The sequence below is a fragment of the Carcharodon carcharias genome, chromosome 19, assembly GCF_017639515.1.
Source record: "Carcharodon carcharias isolate sCarCar2 chromosome 19, sCarCar2.pri, whole genome shotgun sequence".
In the NCBI taxonomy this organism is placed as follows: domain Eukaryota; kingdom Metazoa; phylum Chordata; class Chondrichthyes; order Lamniformes; family Lamnidae; genus Carcharodon; species Carcharodon carcharias.
This window is the reverse complement of record NC_054485.1, coordinates 95,915,077-95,933,145: the sequence shown is the minus strand read 5'-3', so window position 1 is coordinate 95,933,145 and position 18,069 is coordinate 95,915,077.

The following is an 18,069-nucleotide window of genomic DNA, read 5'->3' as shown; positions in this document are numbered from 1 at the left end:
CTACATTATTTTGGAAGTCCACAGCCTCTGACAACTGAGTAAGTTCAATTCATGAATCCTTCCCCAGAGCTTTAACATCTATATGTGGACTTTTGAGAACTTTTGTCCACACAGCTCTCATCAGTATTCTGCCTGTTGCAACTTGCCCGCTTTCATCTGATCCCATTCAGTCAACATTTCAGATGCCACCAAACATTTTGAAACTTCTTAAATAACCGCTGGTGAGGCTCACGGTGATCTCTGCAATAATATGAGCAGAGATGCATTTAAAAGACTGAGGGATCAAGGCCCTATGACCTGAGGCTAAAAGCTCACATGGATTCCTGTAGAACAGAACCAGAGATGGATCAAAGGTATGAAAACTTAAGTGATCATTTTAATAATACACTCAACCACTTCTCAGGTCTGCACTTAATTGCTTCCATTGCAGTACCTAACTCGATCAGATCTCAACGAAAGGAACGCGGCCATACTGCAAGTTTCCACCTCTCTGTTACTACATCAATGAACTGAATTAGTTAACTCAATTTACCTTCTAACCAATCCGTGCTTACTTTCAATTATTTTTCAAGCGCCAAACAATTTTGTCCTGGATTATTGTTTCTAAAAGCTTTCCCACCACTGCCATTAGGCTGCCTGACCTGTAGTTGCTAGGTTTATCCCTCTCCTTTTTAAATAAGCAATTGAATGGTTCACACAACATGCAATGGGGAAGTGGCTCAGCATATGAGGTACAGCAAATATCTCGGAGGAAATGCAGAAAACCCACTCGGAGCTTGGTGCTCCCAGAGCCAAGCTGCTCCAGTATAGTGATGACAATGTCATTTACACAGTAAAGAAAGATAATATAATGTGGCCATGCACAGTCCACCTGTCGACCAAAGCATAAAATGCTGGACAAGCTCAGCAAGTTGAGCTGCTTCTGTGAAGGGAATCAGAGAAAACATTTCAGGCCGATGACCTGTTGAAATGTGGAAAGTTAACGGTTTCTCTCTCCATAAATGCTGCCTGATTAATTGAAGGCTTTGAGCATTTTGTATCCGGTGTCCAGCATGTGCAGGATTTTGTATTTTAAAGAAGTGGAGTGATAGTGGGAATCGGCAGAAGTGCCATCGTGCAGCACCTAGACAATGCTGACAGTTTTTGTGATAGGGTTATGGCATTGGAAGTTCAGTTCCGGATTGATGTAGTGAGGTATGTGTGAACGGCAGAGCTCTTTTTAGTTAACTACACTAACTTAATATGAAGCAGTGATGTCCTTATGCACAGTCCTATTTAGCTGTTCATTTATTGTCTCCTGCAGAACCACTGTCTGCACCTTCGATCAGCGATTCCTATGTGAATACCAACATTGAACTGACTTGTCAAGTTTCTTTGGGGAACACGATTTCCATTCAGTGGTGGAAGGAAGGTGAAATGATAGTGAATGGCCAACATTATCAGTTGGTGCAAAAGAACAGCACATTGATTATTTCTGAAGCCAACAAATCAGCCTGTGGAAACTACACTTGCAGTGTGGAGAACCCTGTTAGCAAGAGTTCACACTCTCTTTCTGTGAATGGTGAGTCAAGCCAGTCAGTCAATTCCATTTAATAGTTAAAATCAATATTCCACTGATGTGCATTGAACTCCACCTTGCTAAAGATGTGTTAATGTAAGAATCTTGTATCTTTCCATGACAAGGGAAAGGAGTAGGATGGAAAATCAGATTGGTAGTGTACAATCTCCTGTTGCGCACACCCAGCACCAAAATAAAAAATCTCCCAGTTTTCTTCAGAGTAAACAGGCTCCCATTGCAGGAAATGGAATATTGCTGCAGTGTCGCACACCCTTCTGATCAGAGGAGCCTTGATAGTTTGTTGGGCGGAATGGAGAGGACTTGGAACCATAGAAAAGTTATGATGCAGAAAGAGGCAATTCAGCCTATTGTGTCTGCACCAGTTAAAAAAGTGAAAAAGGAAAACTAGCCATTGATTTTAAGCCCACTTTCCAGTTCCTGGTCTGTAGCCTTGCAGGTTACAGCGTTTCAAATGCAGATATAGGTATCTTTCAAATGAGTTGAGCATTTCAGCCTCAGCCACCAACATAGGCAGTGAATTCCAGATACTCACCACCCTCTGGGTGAAGAAGTTTTTTTTCTCATGCCCCTTCTAATCCTTCTACCAATCATCTTAAATCTATGCCCCCTGGTAATTCACCCCTCAGCTAGGGCAAACAAGTTTTCCTGTCTACCCTATCTAGACCCTTCGTAATGTTGTACACCTCAATTTGGTCACCCCTTAGCCTCCTGTTCGAAGGAAAACAACTCTAGCCAGTCCAACCACTCATAGCTGCAATTTTGAAGTCCTGGCAACGTTTTTGTAAGTCTCCTCTGCACTCTCTCCACTGCAATTATGTCCTTCCTGTAATGTGGTAAGCAGGGTCGTGTACACAATTCTAGCTGTGGCCTAACTAGCATTTTGCACGGTTTCATCATGACGTCCCTGCTTTTATATTCAATACCTCGTCCAATAAAGGAAAGCATTCTATATGCTTTCTTGACCACCATGCCTGCCTCTCCTGCCACCTTCAAGGACTTGTGGACATGCACTGCAAGGTCTCTCACTCCCTCAACTCCCCTCAATAACTTTCCGTTTAATGAGTATTCCCTTGCTTTGTTTGCCCTCCCAAAATGCATTACATTGCACTTTTCCTAACTCAGTTCCAGTTGTCATTTCTCTGCCCACTCAACCAAACCATTGATACATTCTAGAGTTGACAGCTATGCTCTTCACTATCAACTACACGGCCAGTTTTTGTATCATTTGCAAATTTCTCAATCATGCCTCCCACATTTAATTCCAAATTGTTAATATATATGACAAACAATGAGGGCCCCAATACTGGCCCCTGTGGAACACCACTGGAACCATTTTCCATTCGCAAAAACATTCATTGACCATTACCCTTTGTTTTCTGTCACTGAGCCAATTTTGAATCCAACCTGCTACCTTCCCCTGTATCCCCTGGAATCTTACTTTCGTGGCTGGTCTGCTAGGTAGGACCTTGTCAAATGCCTTACTGCAATGGACAACATCCACTGCGATACCATCATCAATCCTCCTTACTTCCTTAAGGAATTCTATTAAGTTAGTAAGACATGATTTTCCCCTCACAAAACCATGCTGTCTTTGATCAATCTGTATCTTTCTAAGTGACAGTTTATCCTGTCTCTCAGAATTGTTTCCAATAACTTGCCCACCACTGAAGTCAGATTGGCGGGCCTCCAATTATCTGGCTTGTACCTCGCACCCTTTTTAAGTATTGATACAATGTTCGCAGACCTCCAATTGTCTGGGACCTCGCCTGTATGTAGTGAGGATTGGAAAATTATCCTCGGAGCATCCCCTATTCCCTCCCCATGGCTTCAACAGCCTCGTATACAATCCATCTGGCCCTGGTGATTTATCCACCTTCAAGGATGCCAGCTCCTCCAGTACTTCCTCTCTCAGTATGCTTATTGTATCTAATTTTTCACACTCCTCCTCCTTTTAACAAGAATGCCTGCATCACCCCTCTCCTTAGTGAAAGGGACAAAGAACTCATTGAGAACACTACCCATATCTGCATCCACCCATATCTGCTGCATCCACCCACAAGTTACCATGTACACCTCTGATAGGCCCTACCATTTCCTTAGTTATTCTGTTTGCTCTCAATGTACTAGTGAAACATCTTAGGATTTTCTTTGATTTTACCTGCCAATATTTTTTTTGTATCCCCATTTTTTGCTTTCCTAATTTCCATTTTAACTTTACCCCTGTAATTTCTATACTCCTGTAATCTTTCTACAGTATGAAGTCTTTTCTGACTCTCATAAGCTTTCAGTTTCTGCTTTATCTTGGTCTGTGTGCTTCTAGATAACCAGGGGGCACAGATTTGGCAGTACCAACCTTTTTTCTTTGTGGGGACATGTCTACACTGTGCCCATAGAATCTCACCCTTGCTGCCCACTGATTTGACACAGTTCTTCTTTCTAAAAGCTGTAACCAATCCGCTCTTGCCAGCTCACCTCTCAATTTTGTAAAATGTGTCTTCTCCCAACTTAATAACTTTTAACTCCTGTTCTATCCATGTCCTTCATGATGATGCTAAATATAACTGCATTAAGGTCACCATCTCCAAAACAGTCCCCCGCTGCTACTTCATCCACTTGTCCAGCTTCATTTCATAAGACTAAATCTAGAATTGGTCTCCCTCTTGTTGGGCTTACGTGATGACTAAAAAATTTCTCTTGATTGCAGTTCGAAATTTTGCACCCTCTGTGCCCTTCACGCTGTTCGTGTCCCAATTGATTTTAGAGTAGCTAAAGTCTGCAACGACAACTGCCCTATTATTTTTGCACCCAGAAATCTGTCTGCATATTTGCTCTTCTAACACCTTTCCACTATTTGGGGGGTCTATAGCCTCTAAGGACTGAATTTTAACAATAGAAGGAAGATTTCAGATGAGGCAGGAGATTAAATACACAAATTGTCAGTCCTATAATGTTTGTATTCCTTGGGTTCCTTGTATTGCTTGGGGATTCCATAGTCACCCATTTGGGAGACATGGCAGATCCATCGAAGCTGAATTTTCTCCAGGGGGTGGTCTCCGTGCTGTTGAGATCAGCCTAATGCAGGACCTCACTATGTGATTTATTTTTTGTCCTGCAGTCGCATTTTCATGCTGGGCCTCAGGTGTCTGGTGGAAGCCCCAAGCACACTCTTATGAAGCACCAGACCTAAACATTGATGGCATCAGTCTTGAGGTTGTAGAAAAATTCTCACACCTTAGTGAGCTCTTTAGGGATGATTATATTGAAAATACAAGTGGATGCATCCAGAAAGCAAGTTCTGCCTAAGGCTGGCTCCAGGATCATGTCTGGAAGCAGAATGGCATTAAGCTGAAAATTAAATCAAACTCTACATCACCTTTATCCTCACCACCCGGCTATATGGCACAGAATCCTGGCTCTGCCACAGGCGCCACATCAAAGCTCTGGAAAGCTAGGATGCAATCAATGGTTCAAGAAAATTCAGTTGCTTCAGAATTAACTTTTCTGCTTTGGCACCAGATTAAAAGTGTATATTTTGGTGCTGTGAGCTTTGGACAATATTACCCTATAAATGAATAGATTATAACTATCAACCTTTCTATCATGGTTACTTCAATTATTTAATTATCTAATAATCCCACATGAATGTAAATTGAGCACCTTAGACAATCTGATCAGTAGTGCCTGGATTGTATCAATTATATTATTCATTCCACAGTCTCCTTTGTGGAAAAGCAGTGTTTTTCATTTCATCCCCCCCACCACCCCCTGCCAACCCTCACTGTATTAAGTCAGTGGACAATGGAATGCCCTACAACCATGGTGCAGATTTTCCTTTTCAGCGCCAGACTATCTGTGCTTGTCTCACAAAGAACCAAGGGCAAATTGAAGTGCCTGTTGCCTGTGACTCGATTCTAATTCACAGACAGAAAATGGTGCCCAGATGTATAACACATGCTCTCTTAGTTGGCTGCAATTCTGACTGATTCTGTTTCGTATAAGCAGCTGTAGTTTCAGAAATTACATTACGGTCACCAGGAGTCAAAATGTATTCTTTAAAGCGGATCTGTCACAATGTTGCTCACAGTGCATCAGATGATGTGCTGTTTTACAAGGACAACGTGTAGTCTGCTGGTGAGATTAAGTTTTAAACTACAGGATCTTCATAACAAATATACTGGGGATGGAGCAGATAGTACAACTTGGGAACCAAGGATTTCTAGTGGTTGTGACGTAATAGAGCTGCCCCTAATGAGGGTCAAGTTAATTTTTCTAATGGTTTGTGTGTTGTAACTTGAGTCAAAGAATATATATTACATCAATATTTATTGTAACTGTCTTGAATATATAAAAGTGAGCCTTTCAACTAATGTGCCCATTAGGACTGCAGCTCATGTACTTCTCTGATATCCATTGCAGGTCAAGAGTGTGAGCCATCAGAGCCAGCAGCCAGTGTACAAATGATTGTAATTCCTGTTGTGGTGGTGCTGCTGCTGCTACTGGCAGTGGTGATATTTTTCTTGATAGTCTGTGCACATTGCATCAATACTTACATTTGTTGTAGTTACAGGTTGCTTCAAAATTGTTGTAATGGGTACCAGGTGGTGTGGGAAGGAATTGTGACTGGGATTTTTCACTTCACTCACTCCTTGAGTCCACATTGGGAATTCTGTACCTCTAGCAGCTAGCACATAACTAATTATCCACTAATTTTTACTGATTAGAGAAACATTATGAGCTGAGAGTGTGGAATATACTGATATTATTGCCTGGTTTGTGTCAGGGCTGCTGAAATGGGAAATCCTGGCAAAGTTCTTCCTTCTAACATTTGTCTTTGGAGTTTTGTTAAATGAATGAAAGGACTCCATTTAGTAACGTGGCAGTTTGACACATTGGAACTCTGATATAATATGCTTGGGTATGGGTTGGCTGGATGAGCGTTTAAGGTCCGCAGTGTATATTCTCATTTTGATTCAGTGCCACCTGGCTCATGTGTAAGTAGACTCCACACTCCTTATGATCAGGAGTCTACCTCTACTGGACAATATATAGTCACATTATAGTGTGACCTGGGAGTGATAACAATGAAATCCATTTATTGAATGAACTATGTATTTAATTTTACAAATGCCACCCACATCTCTTTAAACTTCTGAAAGACCAAATGATGAACACTCACGAGCGATGAAGCCAATTATAAAGCAAAGGCTGGCTTTTCTTCCAAAGGAAGTGTAGGCCAGAGAATTCTAAACTATTTTCAAATGCTCCTTATAACATAGAAAATAAAGCATCTGCACTCTCCCTGTTATCAGGCTAAATACACTTTTCTTCCCAGTAATTTATCTGAAGCTAGTTAACTGGAAAGTTCTCTGACTTTGCTGCTTGGGTTTAGCTGTTCCTGGGACCTGCCTTTGTCTTGCTGATTGCAGCATTGACTTTAGATTGTAAAGTCAGTTTTTTTTTTGTGCGACTGGTTGATCTGCTTTGCTTTTTCTCCTTCCTACACTCACCTTCTTTTGACTGGCTCAACCCTGTTTGCTGTTTTATAAAATGGACCTGAGACTACAAGACATTGTCTAATGTTTGGAAGGGGCACTCAAATGTAACATTCCTTTATTTTGTGGTGGCAGTAAAATAAGCAGAATAGTAATATGGACAAGGGAGTTTCACAGAAGCTGTTCAACTTTGGCATGCTGCATGGTAAAATTTGATGGAGAAAATGTTTTGGGAGGGGGGAAGAATTGCAGACTGATATCCTGATCATCTATTGAACGAAAACTTTTGTCAGTTCATTTTTTTTTGCATCAATATAATTCATTGCATGTTCACATCAACAGGTAGAAAATGCAAACATAATTGGACAACTGGATCCCAGGCAGTACATTCCGGTGCACATTGTCATGAACTTTAATGTGCTGTAAGTATTGTGATCAAATATAAGGGGCAAGTTAGATATGCAGCGGTTTTGCTCTGAACCTCTCTGTTAATAAATGTCCCTTTGATTTTTGCATATTGTAGTAAGAAATTGGAATTCTGTTTCATTTTGCTGTTCGAGAGTAATTAGTGTAAGAATGCGAACTGCTCCAGTATCTGCTGTACTGTGCAAAATGCATGCATGTCACCGTGTTTGTTCCTACAGATAGACAAATGAAAAGGATTACTTCTCAAAAGTTCTGTTCAATGTCTAAAATGGAAGTGAAATAAAACCATTGCTTTTGAACGGAAAAGATTAAATATTCAAAGGCAGGAAGGGCAAGGGGGTGATGTGGCAGTTGGCGACCGTATCGGGGACAGTGATCACAATTCAGTTAAATTTAGCATTACCATGGATAAGGACAGAGGTAAGGCAGGAGTAAAAGTCTTGAACTGGGGAAAGGCAAATCTTTCAGAAATGAGAAGGGACATGGCTGAGGTGGACTGGACAGCACTGCAGGAGGATAAAACAGTGGAAAACCAGTGGGAAGCACTAAAAAGCGCCATCCTAATTGTATAAAGTAGGCAGAGTGGTACTGCCAAATATAGCCCCCCTGGTTACCTAGAGGAATACGAGGACAGATCAAACATAAAAAGAAAGCATACGATAGGCACAAAGAACTAAGCACTGCAGATAGCCTAGACGAATATAGGAAGTGCAGGGATGATGCAAAAAAAAAAATAAGGAAATCAAAGAGAGGCATGAAAAACATTAGCAAGTAAAGTTAAAGATAACCCAAAGATGTTTTACCAATATAATGCTAAAAGGTTAGTAAAGGAAAAAGTGGGACCTATCAGAGATGAATATGGAAACTTGTGCGTGGATGCAGAGGCTATGGGAAGGGTTTTGAATGAATATTTTGTCTCTGTGTTTACAGAGGGAAGGGAGATTGTAGATATAGTAGTCCAAGAGGAATGCTGCAAGATATTGGATGGGATAGTCATAAAGAGAGAGGAAGTACTCGAAGGGTTGAAATCCTTGAAAGTTGATAAGTCACCAGGGCCAGATGGATTGTTTCCGAGGCTGCTGAAGGAAGTCAGGGAGGAGATAGCAGATGCTCTGAGGATTATTTTCCAATCTTCATTAGTTACAGGGGAGGTACCAGAGGACTGGAGAAATGCAAACTTAGTGCCATTGTTTAAAAAGGGATCAAAGGAAATAATAAACAATTAGAGGGCAGTTAGTCTTACATCGGTGGTGAGCAAATTAGTAGAATCAATCCTGAGAGATAGGATTTAGGATTAACTGTCATGTGGAAAGGCATGGACTAGTCAGGGATGGTCAGCATGGATTTGTTAAAGGAACGTCTTGCCTCACAAATTTGATTGAATTCTTTGAGGAAGTGACAAGAAAGGTTGATGAAGGTAGTGCAGTGGATGTTGTGTATGTGGATTTTAGCAAGGCATTTGACAAGATCCCAAATGGCAGATTGGTCAGGAAAGTAAAAGCTAATGGTAAGCTCAGGATAATGTGGCAAACTGGATAAAATGTTGGCTTTGTAACAGGAAACATAGGGTAGTGGTCGATGGATGCCCTTGTGAATGGAAAGTTGTCTCAAGTGGTGTTCCACAGGGCTCAGTGTTGGGACTTATGCTGTTTGTGTTATAATAATTTGGACGTGAATGTGGGGGGCACAATTGGGAAATTTGCAGATGACACAAAGATTGGCCGAGTAGTGGATAGTGTAGAGGATAGCCATAATCTCCAAAATGATATAGATCGGTTGGTGCAGTGGGCAGTAAAGTGGCAGATGGATTTTAACATAGAGAAGTGTGAGGTCATACATTTAGCGAGGTCAAACAGTTACAGGGATTACACAATAAAGGGAATATACTAAGAGGGGTAGATGAAGTGAGAGATCTTGGCGTACAAATACACAGGTCCCTGAAGGCAGCAGTTCAATTAGATAAGGTTGTAAAGAAGGCATATGGAATGCTCTCCTTCATTGGCAGAGGTATGGAATATAAAAGTAAGGGTATAATGTTGGAATTGTATAAAACACTGGTGAGGCCACAACTGGAGTATTGTGTGCAGTTGTGGTCACCGTGTTACAAGAAGGATATAATAGCTCTGGAGAGAGTGCAGAGGAGGTTTACAAAAATGTTGCCAGGGTTAAAAAAGTGTAGCTACGAGGAGAGATTGGATAGTTTGGGGTTATTTTCCTTAGAATAAAGAAGGCCGAGAGGTGACTTGATTGAGGTGTACAAAATTATGAGGGGAATAGATAGAGTGGACAGGATACAATTGTTTCCCTTGATGGAGAATTCTCGAACCAGGGACACGGATTCAAGATAAGTTGCAGATTGTGTAGGGGGGACATGAAGAACTTTTTAACTCAGAGGGTAGTGGATGTTTGGAATTGGCTGCCCGAGTTGGTGGTAGAGGCAGAAACTTTAAAATCTTTTAAGAAGTACCTGGATCTACACCTAAAAGTGCTGTAAGCTGCAGGGCTATGGGCCGGGTGCAGGAAGGTGGGATTAGAAAGGGCACCTGGGTGTCCTCGGGCTGGCATGGACAAGATGGGCCGAATGGCCTCCTTCTGTGCTGTAACTTTTCTATGGTTTAACACCAGAAAGTTGAAAATTTATAACCAATTTGTCTTCATCAAATTGCAATAAATGATCTTTTGAAAAGAGCCTAAGCTTTAGGAAATCGGGGAAATACTGAGTGCTGCATGTATAGAGATAATTTAATGTGTACTAAATACCATATATTTGGTGTTTCTAATAAAATACATATTCGACAGGGTGATAACATGGTTCAGAAAATGGAAAACATGGCCATAAGCTTTTTCATGTTTGAAAGGAAAAACTTGTGAATCATAATGTGAAGAGAAAAATCAAATATACATCATCCAAGTGTTAAATTGTTTTCAATTTTTGTCAGAAAAATAATCAAACTTTTCTTCAGCTGTTTGCAAACTTTTTGATTCCCTTTTCTATTTTTTTCTATAGGAACTGAATGTCCCATCCTTTAAATCCAGGAGCACTGTTCCATTGAATGCCTTAAACCTGGGAGTATGACTGCCATTGAGGAGCCATTTTGCATTTGACTTTGAATACGGGTGAACTATGAGCTTCCAATACAATTTTCCCTCATTCTCAATGAGTGCAGAACATGGATCAAAATCTTTTTTTAATGCTATTTTTTTGATTTTCAGGGGCTACGTTTTCCACCTCACTAACCTGTTTACTATGTGATTGTGTCACTTAATGTTGTCTTCTGTATTTGTGTAGTTTTTTATAGCTTCCTTCTTTAGCTAGATAAGAGCAGAGAGATTACATTTATATTGTATATTTTTGTATATGACATTGGTAAATTAAAACTTTTATCTATAAATAGGATGTGTTAATTTATTTTAAATAAACCTCCCATATTCCATTTGCAAAATGCAAAAACTACTTGGCCACAGGTAACTTATTGGAAACGTCTTTCATCTGCAGCTGCTTTTAAAAATTAATCGCAAACAATAGGAGCTCCAGCATTCTTTGGTTTTCTGCTAATTTCAATTTTCTTTCCCCTCAACACTCCAGTTTATCGTGAGTGCCGACAATACATTAGTATACCGCCTTCCAAAAAGTCCAACTGTGCAGAAATGGAAATACACACACATTAATTCTGCAGCTGCAAACTAACCATTGGATAATGAATTGTTTGATTCACATTTTTGATTTATTTTCCCCCAGGCTATTGCACCATCTTTTATATTCACCTGTGGTTTAATAAACATAGATTGGAGCCCCTTGGCACAGAAACGCCCTAGTTACATTAAAGACATTTACCACTTCATAGAGGCCCTAACTCTCTAACCGTACCCCGCAATGCTGTGCTTTTTTTACAATGGGCATTGAAAGTCTAAACAAAAATGTAGAAACAGACAGGTATATATGCTGGATGTCCGAAACATCTTTAATACATTTCCCCAGCCTGACAGATCAAATGAAGCTATTATCTGGCTTCTATGCTTAAATTTAACAAAAAACAACTTTGAATTCATTCTGGAATTCAGTCTTCAATTCCAAAGTACTACACGGGTAAGAAATTTGTCCCAGCCGATGCAAACATAAACCTGGCAGAGTGAGAAGATAGTGTCTTTAAAAATATCCCAGGCTCCCTGTGTGTTACTCCAGATATTTGAAGACATAGAATGGGGTATTTGGACTCAACTCCCTGCCTCATGTTGGGCCCTCCTGCATGACACACAAAAATAGCTGGAAAAACTCAGCAAGTCTGACAGCATCTGCGGCGAGGAATACAGTTAACGTTTCGAGTCCATATGACTCTTCATTAGAACAAAAAAATATAGAAATGAGGTGGAATATAAGCTGGTTGAGGGGGGTGGGACAGGTAGAGCTGGATAGAGGGCCAGTGATAGGTGGAGGCAAAGGCTGACTGTGTCTGTCTGACATTCCATTTTCACTGTCTATAGGTAAATTGTTGTTGTCAATTGCCTGTCTGTGTTCCTTCCCTCTTTGGGAAGCTGTTTGGAAAAGTAGCATTTGACAGGGTTCATAGCAAATCCACTCCTACTTAACTTAAGCCCACCATATAATGAATACACTTACTGCATTGGGTGGGATCCTCTTGGGAGTGTTGTGATAGATCACCCGGTGAGTGGCCAGGTTTCAGAGGCAGTTAGTTTCAGGGAGTCAGCCTACAAGGGTCAGAGAGACAGGACAGGAGCAGGTCCCAGTTAATTAAAAAGCATGAAAAGTGCTGCCAGTTAGCAGACTTTGAGAGAAGCACAAAAGATCCAAGAAGCAGCAGGCAGCCAAAGTGCTACTATTAACTCTGAGGAGCTGAGTCAGGGACTAATGAAGCCCTGGGAGCCATTTGGTAGCCTGTGCAGTTGGCTAAGAATTAGCCCTAACATTGCTGAATGGTGGTGTGTGTTTGTGGCTGAGGCAGAATTCGGGTTTGGAAGGCGACTCTCTAGATTGTGGTAGCTTGGGGCAGCCACAAGTTGGGGCGCAAGAAAGCCCATGTGACTGGGTGTGTGGGATGAGAATGAAAGGCTCCGAGCAAGAGAAAGGCTGCTGTTGCAGACTTCGAGCAGTTAGGGCTCAGAAGTTTGGGCAAGCTGAGGAGGTAGCAGAAGTTCATTGGCTCTCTTCTGAAAAGGTTCAACAGCAGAAGCATCCCTGGGAACCATATACAGCTGGTACTGCCACGAGTCAGGAGTTCGGAGAATCTGGTCCCTAACCGGATCCTACCAACAACTGAGGGGGGGGGGGGGGGGGGGGGGGGGGGGGGGGCGGTGTAGGGGCTCTGACCAAGGATCGTAACAACTCCTAAATGAAGATCAGCATCATGAGTTTTCTCTTGCTCTACCATCCCATGCAATAAACTATGAATAGAGCAACTTATCTATAGACAGTGAAAATGGAATGTTAGATAGTCAGTGATGCAGGAAGACTCAACATGAGGCAAATAGTTTTTAAGGCACCTTCCCATTCAATTGTAGGAGATGCAACAAGTGAAAAATAAATGAACTGAATCCACCAAATGGATTAATATTTCCAAGACCGAGTCTTACAGATTTTTCTGATTATCAAAGGATATGGAGCAAAGGTGGGTTAAATAGAATTGAGGTGCAGCCAGGAGTCTGATTGCCTCAGCATTCTGCCTTCCATGCAGCTGCAGTAGATCAGGGACCATTGCCCACTTCCTCCTTAATGTTTCTTTACCAAGCATGTCTGTGAAGCGATGCAGTGGTTTTAGGTTCATCTCAAGCAGCTCTGTAATGTAGGACCCAGGGCTCTAAAAGCAGTTCCTATGGGCTCAGATTGAGATAAACATCAGCTGCTGCATGGAGGACCATCAATTCGAGGAAAAACATACTTTGGTCTTCCCAAAACTGGCTGCGCTTCCACTACAAAGAGCTACCTGTCACCGAGTGTTGCGACTGATACATTGCATGGTCCTGGACTACATCTTGAGGGATGCACTAAAGCTTGAGGCAGCTGCCACAAAGCTTCAGTGGCGGAAAGGCACTATCTAAGGCCTTCTACCATAGTGTACTGGGGGTCTGGAACCAATATAAACCCAGATGTATGCAGAGAATGGCATGAAATGTGATTTTCAGTCAGGTGATGAACCCATTGCACAACTGTAGGACTCATCTCACTTAGTTTAACAGCCCCAGCTTCTTTAATATATCCATGTTACTGAAGTTCCTCCGTCCTGGAACCATTCTCATGAATCTTTTCTGTATCTTCTCTAAAGCATTTGTCATCATTGGCATCCTTCTATCAGTGTAAGATAATGGGCATGCAGTAGATCAATTGGAGATGGGATAGTGGGACACTTTTGCTGCTGGCTGAACAGACCACTCCGTGAGAGGCAGATTCTGCCACAAGCGTTCCACATGAAGTGGTCATTGTGGGTTATTATTTTTGGCGTTGTGACTTGTTGCCAAGCCACTGTGACCACTCATCATAGTAGTGCACACTGGTCCACAAATGATGTTGTATAACTAACCTACAGTGTGTAACATGTCAAATGTAGCAAAATGCTGGGAGTCTGAATTTAAAAGCAGGAAAATCTTGGACACTTTCATCAGGTTAGCATCTGTGTGGAAACAAGCAGTTCAGGCCAATGACCATTGGTCAGAACACAGATGTAACTTGGTGAGAATAGAAGTAAAATTTATTTGAAAATGTAAATTGTGAGAGCTTTAAGTGGAGACTATAATTGCGCTTTGTAAAAATTTGTAAAAGAGAGCAGAGAGAAGACTAAAGAGAGTTAGAGCCAGGAAACAGCTAGAAGGGACACGAGTGTGAGTGGTTTATAAACCAATAAATTTCTCTATCTTTAATCTTCCATTTTTTCAACTTCTAATTCTGACTCCACATTCTGTTCACATCAGATCTCAGAATAATATTTGAGGATTGCTGTGCAGCACATTGTCCAGAGGCGGTGCAACTTCTGTGCCTCATGCTTCCACCATACCATCTGTTATTGTTTCCCCTTTTCCATGTCAAGGTATGATTTACATACCTGTGAAGCGGTTTGGTTTGTTATTTTCCTGGGGAGGTTATTCCAGTCTTTATGGTATTTGAAATGAAGCTGTTCAGATATGATTGTGTTTAACATTGGAGTGTTGGTGTTGGTGTTTTTACTCTTGCAGTGGACTATTTGTTTTAGCACCTGATAGAATATCAATAGCAACTTCATGGTGAACTGCTTTGTAGGCCAGTGTAAGCCTACTCAGCTGTCTTCATTGTCATGTAGGCCTCTCCAGAGTGTTAATCATAGACATAACACTGGATATCCTAGCACAGCCACTGTAGACAAAACCGTTCTGTCAAACTATTTCCAGTTTATTTCCAAGGTGGGTTTGGCAGGGGTCCCAGACTGTTGCTGCATACTCCAGTTTGATACGGTACCAAAGCCCTGACTTATGTTACATTTGGTTAGCTTTCTCCTTATAAATCCTAGGATTTTGTATGCATCATTTACAGCATGGTTTATGTGGTAACCTGAGGAACAGCATCTCATTTTTCAACTTGGTGCTTTCCAGCATCTTGACTCAACATTGACTTCAACACCTTTAGACAATCATGTTCTGTTTTGTTTCATTGGGTTGGTCTTGCCTCTTTCTATCCTTTCATGTTGCACTCAGATGATTGCTGTGTAGCCATTCATGCTTTATTCGTTTCATTACTATAGTATACTATATATATTATATTTGTTTCTTTATGGTAACACTCTCTTTGGCTGTTGCATCATGAAATTTTCTAGTATTTAATCTCTCCTGCCCTCCACCCAATCACAGACCTTCCTTTTTGTTCTTCCTGCCCCCTCTCAATTTTCAATGCCTTAAAAATTCTTACATTTCTTTCTAAAGTTCTGACGAAAACTCATCTCTACCTCAAAGCTTAACTCAGCCTGACCTGCTGAGTATTTCCAGCATTTTTTTCTTTTTCACTTCAGACCTCCAGAATCTGCTGTATTTTGGCTTTTTAAAAATTTAATCATTAAAGAAATGGTTAATGTGGCGATGTCCTGCCATTTGTCAGCAAAATACAAGCTCATTTTTTTGGATATAAGATCTCATTAGGTTATCTTTAATATTGCCACCCCTCTTCCTTTTCTACCTTTTCTGAATACCTCGTATCCAGGAATATTTAATCCCCAGGCCTGCCTTTCTTTGAGCCAGGTCTCTGTTATAGACACAACATCATATTTCCACATGGCAATCTGTGACTATAGCTCACCAATCGCATTTACCACAGGCTGTGCATTTACATATATGCACAGTAACCCTAATTTGGACTTTATTACTTTCTCCCATACTCTGAACCCACCTAATCTCCAACTATTTCCCCTTACTCCACTCACAACCAATATAGAGCTATTCCCTTCACCAGAACTTGCCTAGTGTTCTAACTTTAGGCACCTCATTCCTCTTTTTATTTCTTATGTGGTGCCTATCCCCTACGAATTTAGTTTAACCATCACCAGCCACACTAGGGAAGCGATTATATTTGACATGAAAGATTAACTTGAACATTTCACCTGACATGAAACTGGGCATCAGTGAGCAGGCTATTGCAGAGTAAGTGCTACTTGATAGCACTGTTGATAACCCCTTCCATTACTTTACTGATGATGGATAGTAGACTGATGTGGCATTAATCGATCAGGTTGGATTTATCCTGCTTTGTGTGCAGGATTGTCGTAATTATAGTTTAATTTAGTGTGTAATGTACCTTTTAATAATAATGCTTGTTAGGAAAGATCATATGATTTGTAGTAACCAATAGGAGAGTCGCATGGACTTGCTCAGCAGACATGGATGGAGTTGGAGTTGAAAGCACACGTGTAATTGCTGCTGAGTATGTTGCAAATAAACTTAATGTTTCCACCCAAGAAGTGTCTGCAGATCAATTCTAACATTAATAGTACAACTCGGCCACCCTACACCAAGGATGTACCTGTGCAATTTTTCCACATTGTCAGCTAGATGCCAGTGTTGTAGCTGTACTGGAACAGCTTGGCTAGGGGTGCGGCAAGTTCTGGAACGCAATTCTTCTGTATATTTCCAGAATATTGACAGGACCCATAGCCTTTGCAGTATCCAGTGCCTCCTGCCATTTCTTGATATCATGTGGAGTGAATCAAATTGGCTGAAGACTGGCTCCCAAAGGCTGCCTGGCAAATCCTGTCATATTTGTCAGTGGCCTAACATGAGGGGGCCCTCGGTGACAGGCACATGGTGCCCGATCGAGGGACCCAACATCAGCAGGTGAAGGGACACTGAAAGCTACTCACCTGGCCTTGCCTTCAAACTCCCTGCTCCCCCTCCTCGACAAACCCTTCACCACAACTGACATCCCGCCCTACTCGCCTGTGTCCAGGGATCCAGCATCAGTCCAATTGATGGGCAGGATTTTCACCCTCCGAGATCCTTGAACCCATGGGAGGCCCTACGCTTATAATTGCCTAAGTGTACTTGAACTGCTTCTGTGTATAAATATACAGATTAGAAGAAGGCCATTCGACCTCTTGAGCCTGCTCTTTCATTCAATAAGATCATGGCTAATCTGATTGTGACCTCAACTTCACATTCCATCTACTCCTGGTAACCTTTGACTCCCTTGTTACTCAAGAATCGATCTACTTCTGCCTTAAAAATATTCAATGCCCCTGTCCCTACTGCTTTCTGGGGAAGGGAACTCCACAGACTCAGGACATTCTTGAGAGAAAAAATACTTCACATCTCCATCTTAAATGGGAAACCCCTTTAGTATTAAACCTTGAGCCCTAGTCTCTCTTGAAAGGGGAATAATCCTCTCAGCATTGACTCTGTGAAGGTCCCTCAGGATCTTATATCAGGTGATCAACAAGATCACATCTCATTCTTCGAAATTCCATTAAATATAGAGTCAGCCTTTCCAACCTTTCCTCATAAGATAACCCCTTGATCCCATAAATCAGTCGAGTGAACCTTCTCTGAACTGCTGAAGCAATTATGCCCTTGCTTAAATAAGGAGACCAAAACTACACAGTACTCTAGGTGTGGTCTCACTGACACTCTGTACAGCTGTAGCAAAACGTTCCTCTATTTCCCTTGCAATAAACACCAACATTCCATTTGCCTTCCTATTCATTTGCTGTATCTGCACAACAACCTTTAATGATTCACGTACCAGCCGCCCTGTTCCCTTTGTACATCACAGCTCTGTAATCTCTCTCTTTCATTAATTTTCTGCTTTTGTATTCTTCCTGCCAAAGTTGTCAAGTTCACATTTTCCCACACTATACTCTGCCATTTTCTTTGCCCACTCACTTAACTTATTTATATCCCTTTTCAGAATCATTATGTTCTCTTCGCAAGTTACTTTCCGGTCTGTCTTTGTGTCATCAGCAAAGTTGGTAACCGTACATTTGGTACCTCCATTAAAGTCATTGATGTAGATTGCAAATGGTTGAGTACCTAGCACTGATCCCTGTGACATTCCACTAGTTACATCTTGCTAACCCAAAGATGACCAACTTATGCCTGCTCTCTGCA